Source organism: Centruroides sculpturatus, unplaced genomic scaffold, assembly GCF_000671375.1.
Source record: "Centruroides sculpturatus isolate CEXI.00-Female unplaced genomic scaffold, Cexi_2.0 scaffold310, whole genome shotgun sequence".
In the NCBI taxonomy this organism is placed as follows: Eukaryota; Metazoa; Arthropoda; class Arachnida; order Scorpiones; family Buthidae; genus Centruroides; species Centruroides sculpturatus.
The window spans coordinates 306,909-313,834 of record NW_019386000.1 but is presented as its reverse complement, the minus strand read 5'-3'; positions in this window follow the sequence as shown (position 1 = coordinate 313,834).

Genomic DNA, 6,926 nt, shown 5'->3' with positions numbered 1-6,926 from the left:
AACTTGTATGACCCAGTTGATAAAGTCTCTATTTTTTCTTCCCATGTTGAACTTTATTCTAAAGGCCTCATTAAACTCCTCTTCCGTGAAGGTTTCACTAATTATATTGTTCTGCCTGTAGATTATTATGGGAAGTTCCTCAGGAGAGATCTGGGCAGGGACAGAGTAGATCGCTATGTGGGGCAAACGTTTTTTCGGTCTCCTTACGAAGATGTCGGGTATCTCTTTTGCGATGAATTCTTCCAATCTGCATGCATCATGTTGATTACTGATGTCAATTGCCAGACCACCTCCTCCTATGTTACGTATTCTGTCAATCCCAATTCTCAGTTCGGAGGGTTTTACTTTTTCGTATATAGTTTTCCTTAATTTGTTGCAACTCTTCTCCTCTCCTTTATCGTAGAGAAGTAGAACATCGGTGTTGGTGCTGGTGGCGTTAGAATTGTTCGAGGAAATGACAGATCTCCCAGACTGGAGCACTGTGCTGTAAGATCTTTGAGCAGTTTTGGCATGGGGACTTATAGTGTGAAGGTGCTCCACTTTTGCACTGATAGTTTCCTGACCTTCCAAAATTTTTTGGATGGGGTTTTCTGCAATAAGTTTGTCTAATTTACGTGAAAGTCCCTCAACTTGAGTTAATGGGGTGTCCAGATCAAGTCTGTCCACTATATGGTCTAGATTGTTGCCAATCTGTTCGTTTCCTTCAGCAATTTTCTCAAGTTTTAAGTTGATTTCACTGATTTGTTTGTTCCGTTTGTTGTTGTCATTGTTGTTTATATATGTTTCGAATTTTTCTGTCAGGGATTGAAGCCTGTGGGGAGTGAAGTCTTCCTTAATGTTATCTATGGCGGGAAGTAACTTGTCATTTAATAGTCTGTCCAGCTTATCACATAGACATTGTAATCTGTGTCTGGTTGTGGAAGATGACCTTGGAGGGTGTAGAGCAGGCCTTGGTGGAGTAGATTCAGCAACTAGGATGGCACTGTGTGTTTGGGATTGGATCCGAATTTGTCCCTGGGAACCAGCTGATGGTGAAGGGAGGACCCCCTGTTGAGGTGGGAGATCTCTCTCCTTCTCCTTGACACGAGGAATGCAGTTTTCCTTAATAGTAGCGGTTGCAAGATCGATGACCTTTTGAATTTGGTTACTGATATATTTGATGTTTTGAGCAGAGCTCAAACGTTTGTAAGATTTGTCAGCACAGTAGCCCTTTGTTTCGTCGACTATATGGTAAGCCCGCTCCAGAAATGCCTCCAATATCTCTGATTCCATGGTGACTGAGAGCATAGAGAGACAGTCACACCAGGCAAAGGTAGCATGAACAGTAAGCCTCGGAGGAGAGAAAGTGCTCAAAAGCTCACCTCAAAGAGCACACCAAAGAAAAGTACAGATTTTGCGAGTCGATCGGTGTACATTAAATGATCCTGCTTACAAAAAAACCTTAAAACTATAAAAATTAAGTTACAAAGATAAACCGTTCAAACCCATAATACCGTTATTAGCCGTTAAAACCGTTAGAACCCTTACTAATTACAAGAAATTAAAACACAAAACTAAAATTAAATCCTGAGCGCCACGTGTATAGATTATTAATGTATATGATTTAATTATTATAATTTTATAAATAAAACAACTTATAAAAGTAAGAGATATCCTTACGAGATGGTTAAAGAACAATAGAACGGCCGATAAACGACCGTTAGAAAGACAATAACCACGACCGTTAGTCCTTTGTAACGAACAAAGAAAACCGAAACAAAGACTTCCCCAGAATGCTGAAGAAATAAAAGTATATTAAATCTAACTAAAACGGTTAAATTGGAGCCAAAAGAGATCAAATTTTTAATACTAAAACCTATAACCTAACGAAAACAACAGGATATAAGCAAGCCCCTTTCAATTAATTACCCCCGCAAAAACCGACCGATAAATACTAAATTAACTGACCCGTAACTCCCCCCTAATATCGCTAGCTAAACCATGTTAATATCAAACTAACCGTCATTAAATACGCTATCCAACGATGTATCAAAAGATAAAATCCGATAAATACTTCCGAAACAAATGTCGACGAAAAGAGGAGCGATGAAAAGAACGTCTTGACCCGTTGACCGCCCTGACGCGTCTCAATGACAGAAACAGTAAGATAAAACTTGCTATTCCGTTTTCTTTCTGCATCGTGTGTACAAGCAGAAATTATTGTACAATTGAAATGCACACCATCTGCCAGCTGTAAATATAAACAAGCTACTACAGTAGGTAGGCCACATGCAGTAGTCAAAAATGGCACCGACTGGGATTGCTTTGTTATATCAATTAAGATTGTAGGCAAACTTAGAAAGTTTATTGAAAATAAAAAGCACAAAAATGAAGAATTTGAACAGGAAAAATATTCAAAGTTGTTGGAAGTTAGGAATATCGAATACTTTCATACCTGAATTATGATTACGCAATTCCTAATACTTTACGCAGTAAGTACTGTATATCTATTTGACATTAATATTTAAATAGAATAGTAATGTAGTGTATAAATGAAATATATTAGCATATTAGTGTATAAATAAAGCTTTTTACCCTTGTTGACTGCTATAGTTTGAATTAGGGTTTCTCATTTCCTAGTCCTTTGCTTGTCCCAGGATTTTGAGAAAAAAGTTATCTGTTTCCTGGGATATCAGGATATAATTAATTATTTTTAAGATATAAAATAAATCTCAAAATTGAATGATATAATTATTTTTCATGTTTTAATAATCAGGTTTATGAAGAAAAACTTTATACTTGCATACTTTGTACTCGTTTGTATCCTTACCCAATTTGCACAACCTGGCATATGCAGTTATTCAAGCTACTGGGCATGGTTAAAAATTAAGACAGCATCAGAGTAATTATTGAAAATATTACAGGTTCTGACAAGTAAAGAATTTTCAGAGTCTTGCCACAAATAGGCTGCATATTGATTATTGATAATCTGTGACATGCCATAACAAGCAAAAATTTAAAAAACTAATAAGCAGGCTTAAAATTGATAAATACAGAATACAAATGTATTCTGACAGGTTATGAGTTAATTATACTTTCTATTTGCAAAATTTCCTCAACCTTAACACAAAATAAGAAAAAATTGAACTTTTAAGAAATTTGCGAATTTCCCGGGTTAAAAAACAGCCAGGATTACTGTGATCCTATTAGAGCAGTGGTTTCCAATTAGATTTTCCTGTGTACCACTTCAAGAAAGAGTTCAAACTCGCATACCCCTTATAGCAGAAATTCATATTAATCCATACTAATATTATAAATTCGAAGGTAATTCTGTCTGTTACCTTTTCATGTCTAAACCGCTGAACAGGTTTTAATAAACAAAAAATTAAATTTTCGTCTATAATTTTGTATCTTCTATTATCAGGACTTATTATACTAGCTTTACAGATAATGCTACAAAGTTTAACAGAAAACAATTTTTTATTTTATTTAATAATTTAAAAAATTGCTTTCTGTAAAACTTTGTAGCATTATCTGTAAAGCCAGTATAATAAGTCCTGATAATAGAAGATACGAAATTATAGACAAAAATTTATATTTTAGTAAGAAAAAGGACATTGAGGCATTTTAATTAGGTTTTAATAAAATTTGGCACAGAGATAGCTTACATGTTGGAGATGGACATAAGCTACAATTTACTGCAAGAAAATATCTTACTCCCATGAGAAAATTTGATATAATGCAGGCAAAGCTGTGGGTAAACAGCTAGTGATAAATAGAATAAGTTTTTTTACATTTATTACCTTTAAAATACAATTCTAATAATAATGAAAATAACATAAGGTTATTTAATTTTAGTGTGACAAATGTGCACGATTTTCTTTGCATAACTTTGTAAAATCTGGTTGCTTTTTGGTCAGCTTCAGTCTCAAGTATTCTTTGAGTTGAAGTCAGTGACGATGTTTAGTTTTCATGTTTGTCATGGCCGAAAATTCGCTCTCACAGAGGTATATTGTGCAAACTGGTAGAAAATATTTTATTGCCACTTCGCTGACATGATAATAATGAAAATTGTACAATTAACACAAATTGTTAATTGTACAATTTTTGTTTCTTACATAAGAATTTCATTTAGGTATTGTCACAAATGAATTTTTTTGATGAAATTTCGAGAATACTTTTAGTTATAAATAAACGAATTTGTGCATTTGACATCATGTTGTAAATTGCCAAATTTTTGATGGTCCACCCATTATTTTTTTTGATTGCTTCATCTCATGCATTTAAATTATTTATTTATTTATTTATTGAAAAATCCATACATAAAATTACTTTTTAGGAGGAGGGGTAACATTAATAACTTTGGTCAATAAATTAAATTTATACCATATAGACTCTACTGAGTCGTTGATAGAGAATAATCCATGAATTCTGTCTTCTGGATTTTTGCAAACAACATTATTAGTACAAAAAACATTGTTAGAAACAGGGTCGGATCAACGCATAGACAAATGAGACAAATGTCTAGGGCCCGGTCAAATTGTCTATTTTGAAAAGATTTGTAAATAAGATAGTTTACTTTTCTGTTGGACAAAAAACATGTATATGTTGTTATACATGTCTGTGTATAATAAACAAATAGACAAAAATATATTGCTTTTTATATGGTTATTGTGAATTTTAAAATCTAAAGAAAATGTATTCTTGTGTGTATTTATTGTTATATATTTAATATTTTTTATTAATAAAAATTTAAAATATGTTTTAGTTTTTCACAATATTTAGTTTTGTTTTATATTTTTTTGTGCGCTCTATTTCTTGTGGGGGAGGGAGGGAGCATGTTAAGAAGAAAATCTCCAGGGACCCAAAGTGGGTTAATCCGGACCTGGTTAGAAAGTATTGATACACGCAAATATTCAAAATCCTTACAGTCAAACATGTAGTGATTTAAAGTCGCATATCCTTTCTTACAAAACGGACACATTTCCGGTGAACGTAGATCAATACACAAGTGTTTCCATGTTAAACGAAACTTATTTAGACGAATCTGTATTATCGTTTTTTTAACAATAAATGGTAGCTGCTGATAATAAATGTAAAAACACCGGTTGTTGTCTAATATTTCTGGGTACCATAAATGGTAATTAGCCTTAAGAATCCTGTCCCCTTCTTCTCTCAAGGAAAGATTATCAAACTCTTGTAAAATTGTATCTGCATAAAATTTCAAAACATCTGGAGAGGAATCTATCAAAGAGAGTGAGATACCTATTCTATTAAATAGATTCTCTAGTTTAGTAAACCAACAGAATTTGAGCGATCTTTTTGATGAAACCTTCTTCAAAGTAGAATAAGCCTCAAATTCCAAGGATGATGGGTCAGAGATTATGTTTCTCAGAAAATTTAAGGTTAATTTGACAAAGCGTTTCCGGGGAAACGCAAGGCCCAATTCAGATCTGATTGCATACGATGGGATCGACCTCTCAACACCAAACAGACGACGAAAGAACATCAGTTCTATAGAGTCGATATCCTCAAAACAAAAAGGCCCCCAAAAGGGCAAACCATAAGACCAACTCGAAGTAAAAAGAGAGGCGGCAAGATTTTTACACAAAGCCATATGACTGTTTTTAACCCTTCTCAAGATTTCTATTATAACATTTATTTTGGAAAATGCTTTGCCTTTAACGTAAGAAATGTAATTTTGGAAGGAGCCAGTAGCTGAGAGACGAATCCCCAAATATACATTTCATTAACAATACTTACTCCTTTACCATTTAAGAAAAACTTATCAGCTTTTCTCAGCCTTCCACCATGTCTAAAAATTATTATTTTCGATTTGGATAAATTAATACTCAAACCTAAATTGGAGGAATAATTTTATAACCTGTCCAATTTCCTTTGTAGATAAATCGGGGTGGTGGATAACACCACTGTATCGTCAGCAAATTGAAGTAAATGGACTTCGTAGTATCCCAGAGAAATGGAATCTTTACTTAAATCATCAAAAACTTGTACCATGTCATTAACATAACAAATAAACAATATCGGACTTAAGGAATCACCCTATGGTAAACCCTTTTCTAATGAAAAAGCATCNAATTGAAGTAAATGGACTTCGTAGTATCCCAGAGAAATGGAATCTTTACTTAAATCATCAAAAACTTGTACCATGTCATTAACATAACAAATAAACAATATCGGACTTAAGGAATCACCCTATGGTAAACCCTTTTCTAATGAAAAAGCATCTGTAGATCCGGCACTAGTGAAAACCCTTGCTTTAAATCCTGAAAATAAACATTGTATAATGTCAATAAACTTGTCAGAGATTCCAAGCATTTTTAATTTAAATAACAAAATCTTCAAAACAACACTGTCAAAGGCTTTCTCATAGTCAATGAATGCTGCAAGTAAACGTCTTTTCTTTGATAGTTGTCTACAAATAATGGAGTGGAGAATCAAAATATTACTTAAAGTACTCTTACGAGGCTGGAAAGCAAATTGCACTGGTTGAATCAAATTCCTCTCTTTTAGCCAAATACCCAATCTATATGCCAAAATAGAGGTAAATATTTTTCGAACTACGGGCAACAGCGATATTGGTCGAAAGTTAGCAGGCTCATCTAGTGGACCTTTTTTATGGATAACTTTTATCTTAACCTCTGACCACGAATTCGGAATTCTAGCAGTGTCATAAACCCAATTAAATAACTTGGCCAAGTAAGGAACCAAAGTTTCCTTAGAGTAAACAATTAAAGACGGTGAAACATTATCCACCTCGGGAGCAGAACGAATTTGCATCTTTTGAAGTGCTGTATTCACCTCTGTATCAGAGATAGGAAGATCTAAAATAGGATCAACAGCAAAAGAAGCCATCGGTAGTGACAGAATCGACGGTAAATTCGATGTATTTAAACTAAATAACTGTTGATAATAAATAAACCAGT